Here is a 24,456-nt window from a genome sequence, read left to right on the forward strand (position 1 = left end):
CCAAGAACCCTCAGGCGAGGGACGTCACCTTGGCCGTACCGGCTAGTCTACCTGTTTCCTCCGATCCCATTGCTCCCAAGAGTGCTCAAGCGAATCAGGAATCAAGGTGTTCAGGCAATTTTAATTGCCCCAGATTGGCCTCGGAGGGCGTGGTACGCGGATCTTCTGGACATGTTCATCCAAGACCCTTGGCCTCTACCACTCAGAAGCAATCTTCTTCAAGGACCGTTCGTCTACCCAGACTTACTGTTATGAGCCACGGCAGTGGCTCATTCCTGTTTTGCATTTTGGTTACCGTATATACTCGAGTATAAGCCGACCCAAATATAAGCCGAGACACCTAATTTTACCACAAAAACTTGGGAAAACTTATTGACTCGAGTATTAGCCTAGGGTGGGAAATGCAGCAGCTACTGGTAATTTCAAAACTAAAAATAGATACCAACGAGACAAAAAAAAACGAGATGCCAGTGCCAAATATGCCCTTCCAGTGCCAAATATGCTTCCCCAGTGCCACATATGCCCCCAGTGCCAGATATACCCCCACAGTGCCAGGTACACACATGCCCCCAGTGCCAAATATGCCCCCCCCCCCAGTGCCAGGTACACATATACCCCCCAGTGCCAATATGCTCCCCCAGTGCCACATATGCCCCCTCAGTGCCACGTATGCCCCCCCCCCCCCTCCCAAGTGCTAAATATGTTCCTCCAGTGCCAGGTACAACTTACTCTCCCCGCTCCCTCGCTGTTTTGTGAAGGAGGGTACAGCTCGTGCCTCTCCGGCGGCGGGTCTGTTAAATGAAGTGCCGGTCCGTGAGCCAATCAGAGCACACGAACAAGTACTTCATTTAATAGACCCGCCGGAGACGCAGGAGGGACACAGGAGAGGCGCACGCTGTGCCCTCCGTGTCCCTCCTTCCCAGGCACTGACTCGAGTATAAGTCGAGGGGGCTTTTTCAGCATAAAAAAAAGTGCTGAAAAAGTCGGCTTATACTCGAGTATATACGGCAGGCTTGTCCAAACTGCGGCCCTCCAGCTGTTGTGAAACTACATATCCCAGCATGCCCTGACACAGTTTTGGTGTCAGAGAATGCTAAAGCTGTGTCAGGGCATGCTGGGATGTGTAGTTTCTCAACAGCTGGAGGGCCGCAGTTTGGACATGTCTGATATACGGTATGTATTTTTTCTCTGGCTGGGTCCACAGGTTATCCACGGGATAACATTGGGATATGCCGGAGCAACAGCGGAAATGGCACCAAACGGTCACGAGCTTTCTGGCCTCCCAGGATGTATCGGGGCTTCACCATATAATCCCGCCCACTGTCAAATCAGTTTTTTGTTTGGTGTGGCAGGAGCCGGACCATGGTCACAGGGCTGCTGTTAATAAAGCAGCCTGAAGCTTTATTTATTTTATTGTTATAGTCTTACTATGTTTTTTGAGTGACTTTTCTTAATAGCGTCTTAAACGCATACTAGAAAGAGTCGCTCCAACAACTCCCCACCGGGTCGCAACAATGCTTATCTTCGCGGTACAGTGCTGCCTCGACGGGCGTCTGTGTCGGATGTTTCTAGCAGGTCCAGCAGACGTAACCAGGCTGTGGCCGGAGCATGGGGAGATGGTAAGTCTATGGATTTCCTCTTACTAAGGGTTCCGGACACAGCTACACTGTATTGGTGGAGACTACAAACAGTGTGTTGATGCGCCGACCACTCTTAAGTGCGACAGCGCTACGCTTTAGGGATCATAGGCGCCAGGACTAGGTAGAAGCCGCGATCCTTAGAGTTTAAGTCAACAGGTGGAATTAGACGCTCTCCTGGCCGCCCCTCCCCCAAGTTTCCGCGCGTCTCCAGTCCATGAACTGAATTACCTCACTTCCGTCTCAGACGCTACCACGAGGGTACTCGGTCGCAGCTTAGACGCTGCGGTTGTTTACACTAGATTGCCAGACCGAGTCGCAGGCCTTAGCGTCTGCATACACGTGGCATTCACTGAGCATCCGTGTCCGTTAGTGAGCGTCCGTGTCTTTCATCAGTTATCAGAACGGCAGTGTACACCAATAGCGTCTGAATACACTCAGCGTCTTGCGAGCGTATTTGATGGATATGGAAGTGTGGAGAGTCTCCCTGTATCCCGCTCTATGGAGGAAGGGTTATACAGTACTAAAAATTCTCTCTACTTGTTAGTATGAATTGTTAATTTCTTTTTCATCCACTAGGGGTCACTGGAGTACTCTAGGGATATGGACGGTTCCACAGGAACTAGGCACTGAATAATTAAAATTTGAGACTACATCCCCCCTCCATATCCCAGAGTACCTCAGTGTTTTTTCGGTGCTCACCGAGCAACTAGGCTTGTGGAAGTTGGTCCACAATTATTGATTTTTTGATTTTTTTGTTTGAAGCCACATCCCTTTCCCCCTTCCAGGAAGGCGAGGGTCTGAGATAGTGAAAGCTGCTGAAGCAGCTGTGGGTGTCGGACCTCTCTAGAAGAGCTCCCTCACTACCACGTGCAGGACTCCTGCAGTAAAAGGCTGACAGTGCTTACAGAGAAGCCCCGTCATTGCCCTCACCACAGGGTCCAGGTATGTTGAACGGGGCGGTCAGCTCACGCTGCCGCCCCGCTGTGTGGGATACTGTGTGTGTGTAGCCGCCCGCCGCCGCTTCCAGCGCCGCTGTTTATGCTGTGTCCCCCGCCACTCTTAGCCGCGCCAGCCACGGTGATTTATGCATAGGCCGCTCCACGGCTCTATGCAGCGCGCTCCCCGGCCCTCGATGCCGCTTCCGGCTCCCTCTCCACCATAGCCCGGCTCCGTGTATAGAGAACGGAGCACGGGGGGGGGAGGGGGGGGGCACACAGGCTCCATAGCCTAGTGAGTAACTTTGCTTCCACAGTGATGATCCCTGCACACAGAATGTCAGGGTCACTGGATAAAATCTCATGTTCAACTCTTGTTGATAAAAGAAAGTATGTTTACTAGAATACAGCAGTGCTGCATATGTATTACAATAGGCTATTAAGTCTTTGTTAAACAGGATACATGTTATATGTGCAGGTTTGAATGCAACATAGTATGTTTATTAAATCTGCTTACATAATTAAAAGGTCTGCACTTTGTGTTATACTGAGAGCATGAGGCCATATTTAACCATGCTTCCTGTTGTTTTTCCAGAATTTCCTGTATTACATCTCTCCTCCATTGAAGGCACGGGGGTGTTAAGGGGAATTTGGGATCAGGCATATTGCTGGCGTTCTCTGCACTTGGCCAGATATATATTTATAGAGACTCCTTAGTGCTATTTACTGGGTCGCGCAAGTTGTATTTTTTGTATTGTCTGTCTGCATAATGAGTAAGACACCAGCAAAGACTAAAAAAGCAGTTTCTCTACCATGTCTGTAACAGTGTATTCATGGATCTACACTCACTTCTCTTACTATTATTCTTATCATAACTGTTTATAATGATATTATCCCAAAGACTGCAAATCTGAATCATGGCTGTGGTCAGCCAAATACTGGCTTTGTTCACTGTTGTAAAGTAAGATGTGTTATACAATTGGTCAGCACATGGTGATTATAAAACAGTATCTGTGGAGCTCTGCAAGCATTGTGAGTTCAAGCTCACCAGCAGCTTTGCTTAATTCACTTAGCCACACCACAATTGGATACGCCCGATCTCATCTGATCTTGGAAGCTAAGCAGTGTTGGGCCTGGTTAGCCACCTGGGAATACAAGGTGCTGTAGGTATTTTTAAATCTACAGCCACACCACACTGGATACGGGACCCATTAACTAAGCTGCGGTTAAGCAGCAGACATCTCAGGTTTTTAAGCCTGTGAGTGGTCACATTTAGTTTCAGACTTCTAAGAATTATTATACCTCTGAATCAGGATATATCTGGATATATGTATATGGGTATATAATATATATGTGTGTGTGTGTGTGTGTGTGTGTGTGTGTGTATGTATGTATGTATGCATATATGAAATATATATATATATATATATATATATATTTCTCTAACGTCCTAGTGGATGCTGGGACTCCGTCAGGACCATGGGGAATAGCGGGCTCCGCAGGAGACAGGGCACATCTAAAAAAGCTTTTAGGTCACATGGTGCGTACTGGCTCCTCCCCCTATGACCCTCCTCCAAGCCTCAGTTAGGTTTTTGTGCCCGTCCGAGAGGGTGCAATCTAGGTGGCTCTCCTAAAGAGCTGTTTAGAAAAGTTTTTTTTTTTTTTTTTTTTTTTAGGTTTCAATCTCAGTGATTCCTGCTGGCAACAGGATCACTGCATCGAGGGACTTAGGGGAGAGATTTCCAACTCACCTGCGTGCAGGATGGATTGGAGTCTTAGGCTACTGGACACTTAGCTCCAGAGGGAGTCGGAACACAGGTCAGCCTGGGGTTCGTCCCGGAGCCGCGCCGCCGATCCCCCTTACAGACGCTGAAGAGACGGCAGAACGGAGGTCCGGAAAGCAGGCGGCAGAAGACTCCTCAGTCTTCTTGAAGGTAGCGCACAGCACGGCAGCTGTGCGCCATTGTTGTCACACGGCTCACTGACTCAGTCACGGAGGGTGCAGGGCGCTGCTGGGGGCGCCCTGGGCAGCAATATAATTACCTTTAGTGGCAAAATAAATACATCACATATAGCCATTAAGGCTATATGTATGTATTTTAACCCAGGCCAGTTTCTTAAAAACCGGGGAAAAGCCCGCCGAAAAAGGGGCGGAGCTTATTCTCCTCAGCACTCAGCGCCATTTTCCTGCTCAGCTCCGCTGGTGAGGAAGGCTCCCAGGTCTCTCCCCTACACTGCACTACAGAAACAGGGTAACAAAGAGAAGGGGGGCATAAATTGGCGATATTTATATATTAAGAGCGCATATATAGTAAACAACACCTTCTAGGGTTGTTTATATACATTTATAGCGCTTTTGGTGTGTGCTGGCAAACTCTCCCTCTGTCTCCCCAAAGGGCTAGGGGGTCCTGTCTTCGATTAGAGCATTCCCTGTGTGGCTGCTGTGTGTCGGTACGTGTGTGTCGACATGTATGAGGACGATGTTGGTGTGGAGGCAGAGCAATTGCCGATGATGGTAATGTCACCCCCTAGGGAGTCGACACCGGAATGGATGGCTTTAGTTATGGAATTACGTGATAATGTCAGCACATTACAAAAGTCAGTTGACGAAATAAGACGCCCGGCTAACCAGTTAGTACCGGTTCAGGCGTCTCAGACACCGTCAGGGGCTGTAAAACGTCCTTTACCTCAGTCAGTCGACACGGGTACCGACACAGATGAATCTAGTGTCGACGGTGAAGAAACAAACGTATTTTCCAATAGGGCCACACGTTATATGATCACGGCAATGAAGGAGGCTTTGCAGATCTCTGATACTGCTGGTACCTCAAAAAGGGGTATTATGTGGGGGGTGAAAAAACTACCTGTATTTTTTCCAGAATCAGAGGAATTGAATGACGTGTGTGATGAAGCGTGGGTTAACCCCGATAGAAAACTGCTAATTTCCAAGAAGTTATTGGCATTATACCCTTTCCCACCAGAGGTTAGGGCGCGCTGGGAAACACCCCCTAGGGTGGATAAGGCGCTCACACGTTTATCAAAGCAAGTGGCGTTGCCGTCTCCTGATACGGCCGCCCTCAAGGATCCAGCAGATAGGAGGCTGGAAACTACACTGAAGAGTATATACACACATACTGGTGTTATACTGCGACCGGCAGTAGCCTCAGCCTGGATGTGCAGTGCTGGGGTAGTGTGGTTGGATTCTCTGACTGAAAATATTGATACCCTGGATAGGGACAGTATTTTATTGACTCTAGAGCAATTAAAGGATGCTTTTCTTTATATGCGAGATGCTCAGAGGGATATTTGTACTCTAGCATCAAGAGTAAGCGCGATGTCCATATCTGCCAGAAGAAGTTTATGGACGCGACAGTGGTCAGGTGATGCGGATTCCAAAAGGCATATGGAAGTATTGCCATATAAAGGAGAGGAATTATTTGGGGTCGGTCTTTCGGACCTGGTGGCCACGGCAACTGCCGGCAAATCCACTTTTTTACCTCAGACCCCCTCCCAACAGAAAAAGACACCGTCTTTTCAGCCGCAGTCCTTTCGCTCCTATAAAAACAAGCGACCAAAAGGACAGTCTTATCTGCCGCGAGGCAGAGGAAAGGGTAAGAGAGGGCAGCAAGCAGCCCCTGCCCAGGACCAGAAGCCCGCCCCGGGTTCTACAAAGCCATCAGCATGACGCTGGGGCTTTACAAGCGGACTCAGGAGCGGTGGGGGGTCGACTCAAGATTTTCAGCAATCAGTGGGCTCGCTCACAAGTGGACCCGTGGATCCTGCAGATAATATCTCAGGGTTACATGTTGGAGTTCGAAAGGTCTCCCCCTCGCCGGTTCCTAAAGTCTGCTTTACCAACGTCTCCCTCAGAAAGGACGTCGGTTTTGGAAGCCATTCACAAGCTGTATTCTCAGCAGGTGATAGTCAAGGTACCCCTCCTACAACAGGGAAAGGGGTATTATTCCACACTATTTGTGGTACCGAAGCCGGACGGTTCGGTAAGACCTATTCTAAACCTGAAATCCTTGAACCTGTACATACAGAAATTCAAGTTCAAGATGGAGTCACTCAGAGCAGTGATAGCGAATCTGGAAGAAGGGGACTTCATGGTGTCCCTGGACATAAAAGATGCTTATCTGCATGTCCCAATTTACCCCTCACACCAAGGGTATCTCAGGTTCGTGATACAAGACTGTCATTATCAGTTTCAAACGCTGCCGTTTGGTTTGTCCACGGCCCCTCGGGTCTTTACCAAGGTAATGACCGAAATGATGGTTCTTCTACGAAGAAAAGGCGTATTAATTATCCCTTACTTGGACGATCTCCTGATAAGGGCAAAGTCCAGAGAACAGCTGGAAGTCGGTGTAGCACTAACCCAGGTAGTGCTTCAGCAACACGGGTGGATTCTGAATCTTCCAAAATCTCAATTGACCCCGACAACTCGTCTGCTGTTCCTGGGAATGATTCTGGACACGGTTCAGAAAAAGGTGTTTCTCCCGGAGGAAAAAGCAAGGGAGTTATCCGAACTTGTCAGGAACCTCCTAAAACCAGGAACTGTGTCAGTACATCAATGCACAAGAGTCCTGGGAAAGATGGTGGCTTCTTACGAAGCGATTCCATTCGGCAGATTCCATGCACGGACATTTCAGTGGGATCTGCTGGACAAATGGTCCGGATCGCATCTGCACATGCATCAGCGGATAACACTGTCACCAAGAACAAGGTTGTCTCTCCTGTGGTGGTTGCAGAGTGCCCATCTGTTAGAGGGCCGCAGATTCGGCATACAGGACTGGGTCCTGGTGACTACGGATGCCAGCCTACGAGGCTGGGGAGCAGTCACACAGGGAAGAAACTTCCAGGGCGTGTGGTCAAACCTGGAGACGTCCCTTCACATAAATATACTGGAGCTAAGAGCGATCTACAATGCTCTAAGCCTGGCAAAATCGCTGCTTCAGGGTCAGCCGGTGTTGATCCAGTCGGACAACATCACGGCAGTCGCCCACGTAAACCGACAAGGCGGCACGAGAAGCAGAAGAGCAATGACAGAAGCTGCAAGGATTCTGCGCTGGGCGGAGAATCATGTCATAGCACTGTCAGCAGTGTTCATCCCGGGAGTGGACAACTGGGAAGCAGACTTCCTCAGCAGACACGACCTTCACCCGGGAGAGTGGGGACTTCATCCAGAAGTCTTCCACATGATTGTGAACCGTTGGGAAAGACCAAGGGTGGACATGATGGCGTCTCGCCTCAACAAAAAATTGGACAGATATTGCGCCAGGTCAAGAGACCCTCAGGCAATAGCTGTGGACGCTCTGGTAACACCGTGGGTGTACCAGTCAGTGTATGTGTTCCCTCCTCTGCCTCTCATACCAAAGGTACTGAGAATTATACGGAAAAGAGGAGTAAGAACAATACTGGTGGCTCCGGACTGGCCAAGAAGAACTTGGTATCCGGAACTTCAAGAGATGCTCACGGAGGATCCATGGCCTCTACCTCTAAGAAGGGATCTGCTTCAGCAGGGACCTTGTATGTTCCAAGACTTACCGCGTCTGCGTTTGACGGCATGGCGGTTGAACGCCGGATTCTAAAAGAAAAGGGCATTCCAGAGGAAGTTATTCCTACTTTAATTAAAGCCAGGAAAGAAGTGACCGCACAACATTATCACCGCATTTGGAGAAAATATGTTGCGTGGTGTGAGGCCAAGAAGGCTCCAACGGAAGAATTTCAATTGGGTCGATTCTTACATTTCCTGCAAGCAGGATTGTCTATGGGCCTCAAATTGGGGTCCATTAAAGTTCAAATTTCGGCCTTATCAATTTTCTTCCAGAAGGAATTGGCGTCAGTGCCTGAAGTACAAACTTTTGTCAAAGGTGTACTACATATACAACCCCCAATAGTGCCTCCAGTGGCACCGTGGGATTTGAACGTGGTTCTAAATTTTCTCAAATCTCATTGGTTTGAGCCTTTAAAATCGGTAGATTTAAAATACCTTACATGGAAGGTAACCATGCTGTTGGCCCTGGCTTCAGCCAGGAGAGTTTCGGAGTTGGCAGCTTTGTCATACAAAAGCCCATATCTGATATTCCATTCGGACAGGGCAGAATTGAGGACACGTCCTCAATTTCTCCCTAAGGTGGTTTCGGCATTTCACTTGAACCAGCCTATTGTGGTGCCTGCGGCTACTAGCGACTTGGAGGACTCCAAGTTACTGGACGTTGTCAGAGCATTAAAAATATATATTTCAAGGACAGCTGGAGTCAGAAAATCTGACTCGTTGTTTACATTGTATGCACCCAACAAGTTGGGTGCTCCTGCGTCTAAACAGACGATTGCACGTTGGATATGTAGTACAATCCAACTTGCACATTCTGTGGCAGGCCTGCCACAGCCTAAATCTGTAAAGGCCCATTCCACAAGGAAAGTGGGCTCATCCTGGGCGGCTGCCCGAGGAGTCTCGGCATTACAACTTTGCCGAGCAGCTACGTGGTCAGGGGAGAACACGTTTGTAAAATTTTACAAATTTGATACTCTGGCTAAAGAGGACCTGGAGTTCTCTCATTCGGTGCTGCAGAGTCATCCGCACTCTCCCGCCCGTTTGGGAGCTTTGGTATAATCCCCATGGTCCTGACGGAGTCCCAGCATCCACTAGGACGTTAGAGAAAATAAGAATTTACTTACCGATAATTCTATTTCTCATAGTCCGTAGTGGATGCTGGGCGCCCATCCCAAGTGCGGATTGTCTGCAATGCTTGTACATAGTTATTGTTACAAAAATCGGGTTATTACTGTTGTTGTGAGCCATCTGTTCAGAGGCTACTTCGTTTGTGTTATCATACTGTTAACTGGGTTCAGATCACAAGTTGTACGGTGTGATTGGTGTGGCTGGTATGAGTCTTACCCGGGATTCAAGATCCTTCCTTATTGTGTACGCTCGTCCGGGCACAGTACCTAACTGAGGCTTGGAGGAGGGTCATAGGGGGAGGAGCCAGTACGCACCATGTGACCTAAAAGCTTTTTTAGATGTGCCCTGTCTCCTGCGGAGCCCGCTATTCCCCATGGTCCTGACGGAGTCCCAGCATCCACTACGGACTATGAGAAATAGAATTATCGGTAAGTAAATTCTTATTATTTATAAGGTCTGAGTATGTGTGAATATACATTGTTGTATATGTATGTATAAATATATATATATATATATATATTTTATATATATGTATATATATATATAATATGCTGACATTAAAAATCTATTTTGCAATAAGCAAGACTACAGTGGCGCAGTTGGTCGGCACACAGTGCTTATTAAACAGTATCTGTTGAGCACTGCAAACATTGTGAGTTCAGGCCTCACCTCCCCAGATCCCCAGTGGCCTAATGGATAGGACACTGCCCTCCTAAACCAGGGATTGTGGGTTCAGGTACCATCTGGATTGCAAGTCACTACAGCAACCATTTCATCACCAGAGTTGATGTTTAAACAGCAGCTTTGCTTATTATTTTTACAGGTGGCTCTGTAGCCAAGTGGTAAGGCTTCCCACCCACAGTGAACATTGTGATTGCATGGACACTGGTTCAGATCCTGGTTTAACAGGTGTAATATTAAAAAAAAAAAAAAACATGGTAGGACACCATTTTTAACGTTACTTCCTGGTTCTTTGCCAGAGGTTGCTGCCCTACAACACTCAGCCTCTGGGGGAGCGAGGGGGTTGTTAGGAATTTAATTTATTAATTGTTTTTGACAGTGTGTCTACAGGAAGATTCACTATTGCTGGTAACCACATGCACGGTAATGCAGGTTTATACACAGATTACTTCCGTGGTGTACTTACTGGTCAAGGTACATGATCACTAAGTCTAATGCATAATCAAACAAGCAGCTTCGCTGCAGAGTCGGTCACCCAGCGTGTCGGACAAATACGACTGCACAGACAGACCCTTACCGGTCCTCTTTGGGGGGAATGCGGGCGCATGTACTGTCTGGGGGGGGGGGGGATTTTTTTACTGTTTCAGCTAGATTGTTGCGGTCGATTCTCCGCCAGCCCTCATAGCACCAGGCCAGTACGTCAGTTTCTCAGCGAAGGCTGAACAATTTCCAATGAGAGACAATTGAAATTATTGGGCGTTTAACTACCTATCGGAGTGTACCCTACACAGCAGTAGGGCTGTTGCTTCGCCCTGCTTTGGTAAGGGTTTGAGGTAACAAGGCTGTAGTGCCAGGGCACTCCAGTTCAGGTTTGCCCTAAATAAAGACCACCTTACACTTCTTGTTGCTTACAGCTTCTGTGACGTTGGCAGATTGGTTCTTGCGTTTCAGCTTCGCTAGTGGCGCACAACGTCCACTTTGGCTACGTTCCAAACGAGAATAGATCGCAGACCAAGTGGGGGGGGGAAATCTGATTTCCTACCATTGTCTGCGCAATTTCCTGAATGATTCCGTCTCAACGACTTCAATTCCTAGGTATGATTCTCGATACGGTAAATCAAAGAATTTACCTACCCGAACAGAAGTACAGGTCATTTTTCATCTGGTACAATTAGTGCTCAAGCCACGCACAGTCTCTGTTCATTTGTGCATTCGCCTATTAGACCCAATGGTGGCGGCTTTCGAAGCGCTTCAGTTCGGAAGACTTCACTCACGTCCTTTTTAACTGGATGTGCCCGCACAATGGTCGGGCTCGCTTCTGCAGATTCACCGCAGGGTGAGGTGGTCTCCAAGGGCCAGGGTGTCTCTACTCTGGTGGCTCAAAGTACAGAATCTAACCGCAGGGGAACGGTTCGGCGCCTGGAATTGGATAATTCTCACGGCGGACGCGAGTCTCAGAGGTTGGGGAGCTGTAGTTCAAAATTTTCAGCTCCAGGGTCTCTGGGCGGATCACGAAAGATTGCTGTCTATAAATGTCCTGGAACTCCGGGCAATTTACAATGCGCTACGACAAGCAGTGCACATGCTGCAGGCTCAGGCCGTTCAGGTGCAGTCAGACAATGCGTCGGTGGTCGCATACATCAACAAACAAGGAGGAACGAAAAGCCGCATGGCAATGTGGGAAGTAGCTCGAGTCCTCAATTGGGCCGAGGTGATTTTGTCGGTAGTATTCATTCCGGGAGTGGACAACTGGGAGGCGGATTATCTCAGCTGTCGGGATTTTTATCCAGGATGTGCATTAAATCCAGAAGTGTTTCACACGCTGGTCCACAAGTAAGGGTTACCCGCAAGTGGACCTGATGGGATCTCGCCACAATTATCAAACGCCCCAGTTCGTGTCCAGAACGAGAGATCCAAAGGCAGTGGCGGTGGATGCTCTCACAATCACGTGGCCATACAGTCTCGTGTATCTGTTCCACCATTTTCCGCTGCTCCCTCTGTTGCTAAAACGGATCAAAAGAGAGTCCGTCACAGTCATACTAGTGGCGCCTCATTGGCCTCGGAGAGCTTGGTTTTGGGATCTCCGCGGTCTACTCGCGGACGTTCCTTGGCCGCTCCCACTGCGTCAGGACCTGCTACAACAGGGTCCGTTCTTTTTCTCCGATTTAGCGCGGCTGCGTTTGACGGAGTGGCTGTTGAGACAAAAAAGAGAGGGCATTCCAGAATAGGTTATACCAACCATGTTACGAGCTAGGAAGCCGGTTACGGCAGCTCATTATTACAGAATTTGGCGTGCCTATATAGGTTGGTGTGAAGTTCGGAAGTTTCCGACATCATCTTTCAAGTTATCCCGTCTTTTGTTATGTCTACAGATGGGGTTAGATGGAGGTCGGCGTTTATCCACACTAAAGGTGCAGATATCTGCGTTGTCAATTCATTTTCAAAAAAGATTGGCTCTATTGCCGTCGGTACACACCTTTATGCAGGGTGTCCTCAAAGTACAGCCTCCATTTCACTCCACTTACTGCGCCATGGGACTTGAATCTGGTTTAGATTTCTTAGTCTTTTTATTTCGGACCCTTACAACAAGTGGATATTAAGTTTCTCACTTGGGAAACAATTTCTCTCCTAGCCTTAGCTTCGGCAGGGCGGGTTTCAGATTTGGGTGCCTTGTCATGCAAGCCACCGTATTTAGTGTTTCATAATGACAGAGCGGAACTTTGGACAAATCCCGCTTTCCTACCAAAAGTAGGGTCCTCTTTTCACATCAATCATCCAATAGTAGTTCCTGTGTTAACAGGAGATTCTGGAATTTTGGTTGTGGTACGCGCATTATGCGTTTATGTATTCCGAACGTCTACAGTTCCTAAGACGGATACGTTGTTATCCTCCTATGATGCGGCCAGGATGGGTTGGCCACCTTCTAAGCAGACCTTATTCAGATGGATAAAACTGACCATACGTCAGGCTTACCTTCATGCTAGGTTACAGCCGCCTACATCAGTAACAGCTCATTCCACACGTTCTCCGGGAATGTCATGGGCAGCTGGTCGTGGAGTTCTACGACACAGCTTTGCAGTGCGGCTACATGGTCTTCAGTGCACATGTTTGTGCGCTTTTACAAGTTTGAAACTTTTGCGGCATCAGCATCTAGCTTTGGCCGTCTAGTGTTACAGGTGCCAAACCGCTCTCCCGCCCACGGGGGGAAACTTTGGTACGTCCCTAGAGTACTCCAGTGACCCCTAGTGGATGAAAAAGAAAATAGGATTTTGGTACTTACCAGGTAAATCCTTTTCTTTGAATCCATAGGGGCACTGGACGCCCACCCAGAGCAGTTTTACCTATCTTGCGGTAAGTTCAGGGGATCTTATGGTAACACACTCTCACCGACTGGTTCAAATTAGCAAGTTTATAGGGTTGGTGTCAACTGATAGTTGTCAGTAACGTTATGTGTCAACTTTATTGTTGTCCGTTTGTTATATGTAATTCTCCATTAACCTCTATAGCTCCTGTTCGGCTCAGTAAAAAAACACTGAGGTACTCTGGGATATGGAGGGGGGATGTAGTCTCAAATTTTAATTATTCAGTGCCTAGTTCCTGTGGAACCGTCCATATCCCTAGAGTACTCCAGTTCCCCCTATGGATTCAAAGAAAAGGATTTACCTGGTAAGTACCAAAATCCTATTTTCTCTAACGTCCTAGAGGATGCTGGGGACTCCGTAAGGACCATGGGGAATAGACGGGCTCCGCAGGAGATAGCGCACTTTAAGAAAGCTTTGGATTCTGGGTGTGCACTGGCTCCTCCCTCTATGTCCCTCCTCCAGACCTCAGTTTTACACTGTGCCCAGAGGAAGATGGGCGCACTGCAGGGAGCTCTCCTGAGTTCTTTGCATTAGAAAGCATTTTTGTTTGGATTTTTCTATTTTTGCAGGGAGCACTGCTGGCAACAGGCTCCCTGCATCGAGGGACTGGGGAGAGAGGAGCAGACCTACTTAAATGATAGGATCTGCTTCCTTGGCTACTGGACACCATTAGCTCCAGAGGGGGTGAACACAGGTTCGTCCTGGGCGTCCACCCCCGGAGCCACGCCGCCGTTCTCCTCACAGAGCCAGAAGAACAGAAGCAAGAAGACGTCTCAGGCGGCAGAAGCCTTCAGCGGCTTCACTGAGGTAACGCACAGCACCGAAGCTGTGCGTCATTGCTCCACACACCTCACACACTCCGGTCACTGTATGGGTGCAGGGCGCAGGGGGGGTGCCCTGGGCAGCAATAATAACACCTCACAACATGGCAAAAAGATATATACATGTACAGCTGGGCACTGAACATATATATAAAATAGCCCCCGCCATTTTTACACAAATTTGAGCGGGACCGAAGCCCGCCGCCGAGGGGGCGGGGCTTCTCCCTCAGCACTCACCAGCGCCATTTTTCTCTCCACAGAACGCTGAGAGGAAGCTCCCCGGACTCTCCCCTGCTTACACACGGTGAAGGGGTGTTTAAAAGAGAGGGGGGGGCACATAATTGGCGGATAAGATATTATACAGCGCTGCTGGGGAAAAACATTTTGTGTTGGTCTCCAGGGTCATTCCGCTGGGGTATGTGCTGGCATACTCTCTCTCTGTCTCGCCAAAGGGCCTTAAAGGGGATACTGTCTTCAGAAAAGTTTCCCTGTGTGTGTGAAGTGTGTCGGTACGTGTGTGTCGACATGTTTGACGAGGAAGGCTCGCTTAATGTGGAGGCGGAGTGTTTGAATGTCAGGTCGGCAACGCCGACACCGGACTGGGTGGATATGCTGAATGTCTTAAATGCAAATGTGAATCTCCTGCATAAAAGATTAGACAAGGCTGAGGCTAGGGATCAGTCAGGTAGCCAGACCGTGCCTGTCCCTATGGCGCCAGGACCTTCAGGGTCTAAAAAGCGCCCCATATCCCAGGTCGCTGACACCGATACTGACTCTAGTGTCGACTATGAGGATGCAAAGTTACAGCCGAAGGTGGCAAAGGGTATTCGATACATGATTATTGCCAGAGGTTTTGCATATCACTGAGGAACCCCCTGTCCCTGACACGAGGGTTCACATGTATAAAGGGAAAAAACCTGAGGTCACGTTTCCGTCCTCATTTGAGCTACGCGAATTGTGCGAAAAGGCTTGGGAGTCTCCGTATAGGAGACTACATGTTCCCAAAAGGATTCTTATGGTGTATCCTTTTCCACAGAAGGATAGGATACAATGGGAATCTTCGACTAAAGTAGACAAGGCACTGACACGCTTATCCAAGAAGGTGGCACTGCCTTCTCCGGATACTGCTTCCCTCAAGGATCCTGCTGATCGCAAGCTGGAAATTACCATGAAGCACATTTACACACATTCAGGAACTATCGTTAGACCGGCCATGGCGTCGGCCTGGGTTTGTAGTGCTGTCGTGGCATGGGCAGACTCCTTATCTACGGAGATTGACACCTTAGATAGGGATACCATTCTAATGACCATTGAGCATATCGGAGATGCTGCCTTGTATATGAGGGATGCTCAGAGAGACATTTGTTTACTAAGCTCCAGAATAAACGCTATGTCTATTTCTGCTAGGAGACTTGTGGACACGGCAGTGGACGGGAGACGCCGACTCAAAGCGGCATATGGAGTCATTGCCTTACAAGGGGGAGGAGTTGTTTGGAGAAGGCCTCTTGGACCTTGTCTCTACTGCTACGACCGGTAAATCGAAGTTTTTACCTTATGTTCCCCTGCAGCATGCTAAGAAGGTACCGCATTATCAAATGCAGTCCTTTCGTTCCAATAAAAGCAAGAAGGTACGAGGATCGTCCTTTGTTGCCAGACGTAAAGGCAAGGGAAAAAAGCTGCACTCGGCTAGTTCCCAAGAGCAGAAGTCCTCCCCTACTTCCGCAAAGTCCAACGCATGACGCTGGGGCTTTCCGGGGAGGGGGTCAGATCAAGTGGGGGCACGTCTTCGTCTTTTCAGCCACGTCTGGGTTCTCTCACAGGTGGATCCCTGGGCAATAGAGATTGTTTCCCAGGGATACAGACTGGAATTCAAAGACATGCCTCCTCGCCGGTTTTTCAAATCGGCTCTGCCGGCTTCCCCGTCGGAGAGGGAGCTGGTGTTAGCTGCAATTCACAAATTGTACATTCAACAGGTGATAGTCGAAGTTCCTCATCTCCAGCAAGGAGAGGGTTATTATTCATCCCTGTTTTTGTGGTACCGAAACCGGACGGTTCGGTCAGACCCATTTTAAATCTGAAATCCCTGAACCTGTACTTGAAGAGGTTCAAGTTCAAAATGGAATCGCTCAGAGCGGTCATCGCCAGCCTGGAGGGAGGGGATTGGATGGTGTCTCTGGACATAAAGGATGCGTACCTTCATGTTCCGATTTTCCCTCCTCACCAGGCGTTCCTGAGATTTGCAGTACAGGACTGTCACTACCAATTTCAGACGTTGCCGTTTGGTCTTTCCACGGCCCCGAGAATTTTCACCAAGGTAATGGCGGAAATGATGGTGCTCCTGCGCAGGCAGGGCATCACAATTATCCCGTACTTGGACGATCTCCTCATAAAGGCGAGATCTCGGGAAAAGTTGCTGGACAGCGTGTCTCTGTCCGTGAAGACGTTGCAGAGGCACGGCTGGATTCTCAATTTACCGAAATCCCAGCTAGTCCCTGCAACGCGTCTGATCTTTTTGGGCCTGATTCTAGACACAGACCAAAAAAATAGTTTTTCTTCCAGTGGAGAAGGCTCAGGAGCTCGTAGCTCTGGTCAGGAACCTATTGAAGCCGAAAAAGGTTTCAGTGCATCATTGCACGAGGGTTCTGGGGAAGATGGTGGCTTCATACGAGACCATCCCCTTCGGCAGGTTCCATGCAAGGACCTTTCAATGGGACCTATTGGACAAATGGTCCGGGTCCCATCTACACATGCAAAAACGAATCACCCTGTCTCTCAGGGCCAGGGTGTCTCTCCTGTGGTGGCTGCGCAGTGCTCATTTCCTGGAGGGTCGCAGGTTCGGCATTCAGGACTGAGTCCTGGTGACCACGGACGCGAGCCTCCGAGGTTGGGGAGCTGTTGCACTAGGAAGAAATTTCCAGGGTCTCTGGTCAAGCCTAGAGACTGGTCTCCACATCAATGTCCTGGAGTTGAGGGCCATATACAACGCCCTACGCCAAGCGGAGGAATGGCTTCGGAACAAACCGGTTCTGATTCAGTCAGACAATGTCACGGCAGTGGCTCATGTAAACCGCCAAAGCGGCACAAGGAGCAGAGTGGCCATGGCAGAGGTGACCAGGATTCTACGCTGGACGGAAGACCATGTAAGCGCACTATCAGCAGTGTTCATCCCGGGGGTGGACAACTGGGAGGCGGACTTCCTCAGCAGGCATGACCTGCATCCGGGAGACTGGGGACTTCATCAAGAAGTCTTCACGCAGATCACGGATCAGTGGGGACTGCCTCAGATAGACATAATGGCGTCCCGCCTCAACAAAAAGCTAAAGAGGTATTGCGCCAGGTCAAGAGACCCTCAGGCGGTTGCGGTAGACGCTCTGGTGACACCTTGGGTGTTCAGATCGGTCTATGTGTTTCCTCCTCTACTTCTCATACCCAAGGTGTTGAGGATAATAAGAATAAGAAGGGTCAGAACAATCCTCATTGTTCCAGATTGGCCAAGGAGGACTTGGTATCCGGATCTGCAAGAGTTGCTCACAGAAGATCCGTGGCCTCTTCCTCTAAGGCAGGACCTGCTGCAGCAGGGGCCCTGTCTGTTCCAAGACTTACCGTGGCTGCGTTTGACGGCATGGCGGTTGAACGTCGGATCCTAGCGGAAAAAGGGATTCCGGAGGAGGTCATTCCTACCCTGATCAAGGCTAGGAAGGACGTGACGTCGAAACATTATCACCGTATATGGCGAAAATATGTTTCTTGGTGTAAGGCCAGAGCTGCTCCTACGGAGGAGTTCCAGTTGGGCCGTCTGCTTCACTTCCTTCAAACGGGAGGGAATTTGGGCCTAAAATTAGGGTCCATAAAGGTTCAAATTTCGGCCTTATCCATTTTCTTTCAAAGAGAATTGGCTTTTCTTCCTGAAGTACAGACTTTTGTGAAGGGCGTGCTGCATATTCAGCCTCCCTTTGTACCTCCGGTAGCGCCTTGGGACCTTAATATGGTATTAAGTTTCCTCAAGTCACCTTGGTTTGAACCACTCAAAACAGTGGAGTTGAAATACCTCACTTGGAAAGTGGTCATGTTGTTGGCCTTAGCTTCTGCAAGGCGGGTTTCGGAATTGGCGGCTTTATCATATAAAAGCCCATACCTGATTTTTCACGTGGATAGGGCAGAGTTGAGGACTCGTCCTCAATTTCTGCCCAAGGTGGTCTCATCTTTTCATATGAACCAACCTATTGTCGTGCCTGTGGCTACACGGGACTTGGAGGATTCAGAGTCCCTGGATGTGGTCAGGGCTTTGAAGATTTATGTGACCAGAACAGCTAGGATCAGGAAGACCGAAGCTCTGTTTGTTCTGTATGCGGCCAACAAGGTTGGCGCTCCTGCTTCAAAGCAGACTATTGCTCGCTGGATCTGTAACACGATTCAGCAGGCGCATTCTTCGGCAGGATTGCCATTGCCTAAATCGGTTAAGGCCCATTCCACTAGGAAGGTGGGCTCTTCTTCGGCGGCTGCCCAAGGGGTCTCGGCACTACAACTGTGCCGAGCTGCTACTTGGTCGGGTTCAAACACCTTTGCAAAGTTCTATAAGTTTGATACCCTGGCTGAGGAGGACCTCCTGTTTGCTCAATCGGTGCTGCAGAGTCATCCGCACTCTCCCACCCGTTTGGGAGCTTTGGTATAATCCCCATGGTCCTTACGGAGTCCCCAGCATCCTCTAGGACGTTAGAGAAAATAAGATTTTTACTTACCGGTAAATCTATTTCTCGTAGTCCGTAGAGGATGCTGGGCGCCCGTCCCAAGTGCGGACTTCTTCTGCAAGACTTGTATATAGTTATTGCTTACATAAGGGTTATGTTATAGTTGATCGGGTTTGAACCGAGGCTATGTTATTGTTCATACTGTTAACTGGGTAGTTTATCACAAGTTATACGGTGTGATTGGTGTGGCTGGTATGAATCTTGCCCTTAGATTTACAAAAATCCTTTCCTCGTACTATTCATCTCCTCTGGGCACAGTTTCTCTAACTGAGGTCTGGAGGAGGGACATAGAGGGAGGAGCCAGTGCACACCCAGAATCCAAAGCTTTCTTAAAGTGCCCTATCTCCTGCGGAGCCAGTCTATTCCCCATGGTCCTTACGGAGTCCCCAGCATCCTCTACGGACTACGAGAAACAGATTTACCGGTAAGTAAAATCTTATTTTTGGTACATATTGCATATGAGACCTGTATATTACTGTTTCTGCATGTTATGTTTGAAAAAAAAAAAACAGTTAAAAACAGAAATACAATTTTCCTACTTACTTGTAAGTTATTATGATGGTGACTGACTGCTAGTATGTGTGCTGACTTTTTTATGTTGTCAGTCCTGTTCTGAACCTCAATTCAGGTGCACGGTTGTGGTCAGATTGATCTCACTTCTATATATCTATATATAGGTGATATTCAGTCACAAATTGTGTAGTCATAAACAGAATATTACCATGTCTGTGAGCGGCAAAAGTGACTAGGAGAATTTATCAGGCACTCCTACATCCCTAAATTGTTAATCTTGAAAAACAGGGTTAATGGGTATAGGCCAGTTGGTCACTTATGAGGGGTTATGTGCTAACTGTTTTGCCTTTCAGCAAAGTAAAAAACAGGAATTGGTTCAACAACCAGCAGAGCCACCATGGAGTATGTTCGCACAGACTTTGTCTTCAATAGCGGACAGGTTAACTACGGCAGCACCACCCCAGGGGGGATAGGTTACACTATTAACCCATACATGCAGCTCCCTTCCTACGGTTTGGTTCCAGTAGCCTCTACAAGTAACCAAGATACAGGTAAGTGCGTCTATGTGGCAGACTACACAAGATGATACAACAGATGATGATACAGTATATTCAAATACTCCGTATGATGATCAGTCGCAGAGTTTTAGTTCAGACGATGTAGCTGAACTTATTGATGCTATGAAGGCTGTTCTCTCTTTGGAGGAATCAGCCAAAACAGTGTCAAAATCTAAAGTACCTGTGTTTAATCGAACAAAGACAGTTAAAACTGAATTCCCAGCGTCAGATGATCTGACGCAAATGATGGAAGAATCTTGGGCGACGCCCAGTAAAAAGTTATAAGATTCCAAAAAAATGGGATTCTTATTATCCATTTCCAGCTGCGTATTGTTCGAAAAGAGAAGTTCCTCCGAAAGTAGATGCACATGTACTGCGACTTGTGCATACATCTGCTTTACCACTGTCATCTACCTCACTAAATTATGTCACAGACAGAAGGGTAGATAGCTTCTTGAAAAATATATTTTCTCTTTCAGGAGCAGTGGTAAGACCTGCTATGGCTTTGGCCTGGATAGCAAAGGCAATGGACGAATGAATAGAGGAACTAGAGAATGGCCTCTCTCCTCCTAATAGGGAGCAAGAGTATAATTTAAGCCGTTTAAGACAAGCTGCCCAATATTTGGAAGAAGCAATTGATAACAGGATTTTGATACCTACCGGTAAATCCTTTTCTCCTAGTCCGTAGAGGATGCTGGGGACGACATCAAGACCATGGGGTATAGACTGGATCCGCAGGAGACATGGGCACTCTTAAGACTTTTCATTGGGTGTGAACTGGCTCCTCTCCCTATGCCCCTCCTCCAGACCTCAGTTATAGGAACTGTGCCAAGGGAGACGGACATTTCGAGGAAAGGACTTACTTTAATACTAGTGGTGAGATACATACCAACTCACACCCTCAACCATGCCGTACACATGGCATTCAACATAACACATGCCAACAAGCATGAACCAATTGCAGCAACATGCTGAAACTAAGATAACACAACTTGTGTAACTCTAATAACTATACTGCAGGTAAAGTACGCACTGGGACGGGCGCCCAGCATCCTCTACGGACTAGGAGAAAAGGATTTACCGGTAGGTATCAAAATCCTGTTTTCTCATACGTCCTGGAGGGTGCTGGGGACGACATCAAGACCATGGGGTTTATACCAAAGCTCCAGTACGGGCGGGAGAGTGCGGATGACCCTGCAGCACCGATTGACCGAACTTGAAGTCCTCATCGGCCAAGGCGTCAAACTTGTAGATCTTAGCAAATGTGTTTGACCCTGACCAAGTAGCTGCTCGGCAAAGTTGTAATGCCGAGACCTCCCGGGCAGCCGCCCAGGATGAGCCCACTTTCCTAGTGGAGTGGGCCTTTACCGACGTCGGTAACTGCAATCCAGCCGTAGTATGAGCTTGCTGAATCGTATTTCTGATCCAACGTGCAATAGTCTGCTTGGAAGCAGGACACCCAATCTTGTTGTGAGCATACAGGACAAACAGGGCCTCTGTTTTCCGTATTCGCGCTGTTCTAGCGATATAGATTTTCAAAGCCCTAACCACATCTAGAGACTTTGATTCAGTGAATGTGTCAGTAATTACTGGCACAACAATAGGTTGGTTTATGTGGAAAGATGAAACCACCTTTGGAAGAAAATGTTGGCGAGTTCTCAACTCTGCCCTATCTTCATGGAAGATCAGGTAAGGGCTCTTGTGAGACAGGGCCCCCAATTCAGACACCCGCTGTGCGGATGGCAATGCCAAAAGCATCACCACTTTCCAAGTGAGAAGCTTCAACTCTATCTCTTGTAGAGGCTCAAACCATTCCGATTTAAGGAACTGCAGCACCACATGAAGGTCCCATGGTGCCACCGGAGGCACAAATGGAGGCTGGATGTGCAGAACCCCTTTCACGAAGGTCTGAACCTCTGGAAGAGGCCAATTGTTTCTGGAAAAACACTGACAAGGCCAAAATCTGGACCTTGATTGATCCCAATCGGAGGCCCGCTTCCACACCAGCCTGTACAAAATGAAGAAAACGTCCCAAGTGAAACTCCTCTGTTGGAGCTTTCTTGGATTCACACCAAGACACATATTTTCTCCAAATATGGTGGTAATGTTTTGACGTTACTCCCTTCCTGGCCTGAATAAGAGTGGGGATGACTTCCTTGGGAATACCCTTCCGGGCTAGGATCCGGCGCTCAACAGCCATGCCATCAAACGTAGCCGCGGTACGTCTTGATACACGCACGGCAGGTCCTCGTGAGGAGGAAGAGGCCGAGGATCATCTATGAGCAAGTCCTGAATATCTGGGTACCAAGCCTTCCTTGGCCAGTCTGGGGCAATGAAGATTGCTCGAACCCTTGTTTTTCTTATGATCCTGGGCACTTTTGGGATCAGCGGAAGTGGAGGGAAGACATACACTGACGGGAAAACCCACTGGGTCACTAGCGCATCCTCCGCTATTACTTGAGGGTCTCTGAAGCTTCTTGTTGAGAAGAGATGCCATCATGTCTACTTGAGGCACTCCCCAAAGACTTGTCACCTCTGCGAAGACCTCTTGGTGGAGGCCCCACTCTCCTGGATGGAGATCGTGTCTGCTGAGGAAGTCTGCTTCCCAGTTGTCTACTCCCGGAATGAATATTGCCGACAGAGCTTTTAGATGTTTTTCTGCCCAGAGGAGGATCTTTGTCACCTCTGCCATTGCCGCTCTGCTTTTCGTTCCGCCCTGCCTGTTTATGTATGCGACTGCTGTTACATTGTCCGCCTGTATCTGCACGGGACGGTCTTGAAGAAGATGTACCGCTTGTTGAAGGCCGTTATAAATGGCTCTCAGCTCCAGAACGTTTATGTGAAGGCAGGCTTCCTGATGTGACCAACGTGCTTGGAAGTTTTTTTCCCTGAGTGACCGCTCCCCAGCCTCAGAGACTTGCATCCGTGGTTACCAGGACCCAGTCCTGAATCCTGAACCTGCGTCCCTCTAGTAGGTGAGAACTGCGTAGCCACCACAGGAGCGAAATCCTGTTTTTTGATGACAGGATTATCTTTCGGTGCATGTGCAGGTGTGACCCCGACCACTTGTCCAACAGGTCCCACTGGAATACTCTGGCATGGAACCTACCAAACTGTATGGCCTCGTAGGCCGCCACCATCTTCCCCCAACAACCGAATGCAGTGATGGATCGACACACAGGATGGTTTCAGTATCTGTTTTACCATTTTCTGTATTTCCAAAGCCTTTTCCACCGGAAGAAATACTCTCTGAACCTCTGTGTCCAGAATCATCCCGAGGAAAGACAACCTTGTCGTCGGTTCCAACTGTGACTTTGGATAATTTATGATCCAACCGTGTTGTTGGAGTATCGTCAGGGAGAGTGTGATGTTTTGTAACAACTGCTCCCTGGATCTCGCCTTTATCAGGAGATCGTCCAGATAAGGAATTATATTGACCCCTTTCTGACAAAGGAGGACCATCATCTCCGCCATCACCTTGGTGAATACCCTCGGCGCTGTGGAGAGGCCAAAAGGTAACGTCTGGAATTGGTAATGGCAATCCTGAACCGCGAATCTCAGATAAGCCTGGTGAGGAGGATAAATGGGAACATGCAGGTAAGCATCCTTTTATGTCTACCAACACCATGTAGTCCCCCTCCTCCCCGACACCACCCGAAGTGATTCCATCTTGAACTTGAACCTTTTCAGGTAGCAATTCAGATCCTTTAGATTTAGGATCGGTCTGACCGAGCCGTCCGGCTTCGGAACAACAAAGAGGCTTGAATAAAAACTATGACCTGGTCTTGACATTTTTTTTGGATTGCCGCTGTTACTGCTTCTCTTTCTGGCGGAGAAACTGGCAAGGTCGATTTGAAAAATTGGCATGGGGGAACGTCTTGAAACTCCAGTTTGTATCCCTGGGATACTATCTGCAACACCCAGGGATCCAGGCCAGACAGAATCCAACCTTGGCTGAAGAGTTTGAGACGTGCCCCCACCCGAGCGGCCTCCCGCAAGGGAGCTCCAGCATCATGCTGAGGATATGGCAGAAGTAAGGGTAGACTTCTGCTCTTGGGAACCTGAAGCCACTGTGGACTTCTTTCCCTTTCCTCTTCCCCTACCTGCAAAGAAGGGGGAACCTCTCGTCTTTTTGTATTTATTGGGCCAAAAGGACTGCATTTGCGAGTGATAGGTCTTTTTTGCAGGCGCAGAGGGCAAAAATGTCGACTTACCTGCGGTAGCCGCCGAGGCTAACGCATCCAGGCCATCGCCAAATAAGGCCTCACCTTCATATTGGAGCACCTCCATGTTTCTTTTGGAATCTGCATCCACGTTCCACTGGCGAAACCACAGCGCCCGCCTAGCCGATACTGCCATGGTAGCGGCAGCGTCCTTGATATTCCCTAACTTAAGGAGTATCTCATCTTTATCAATCGTGTCAATTTCTGATGACAGGCATTCTCACAATTTTTCAATAGCGCGACTCACCCATGCGCAGGCAATAGTGGGCCTGAGCAGTGTACCATTGATAACAT

This window comes from Pseudophryne corroboree, chromosome 1 (assembly GCF_028390025.1).
Source record: "Pseudophryne corroboree isolate aPseCor3 chromosome 1, aPseCor3.hap2, whole genome shotgun sequence".
In the NCBI taxonomy this organism is placed as follows: Eukaryota; Metazoa; Chordata; class Amphibia; order Anura; family Myobatrachidae; genus Pseudophryne; species Pseudophryne corroboree.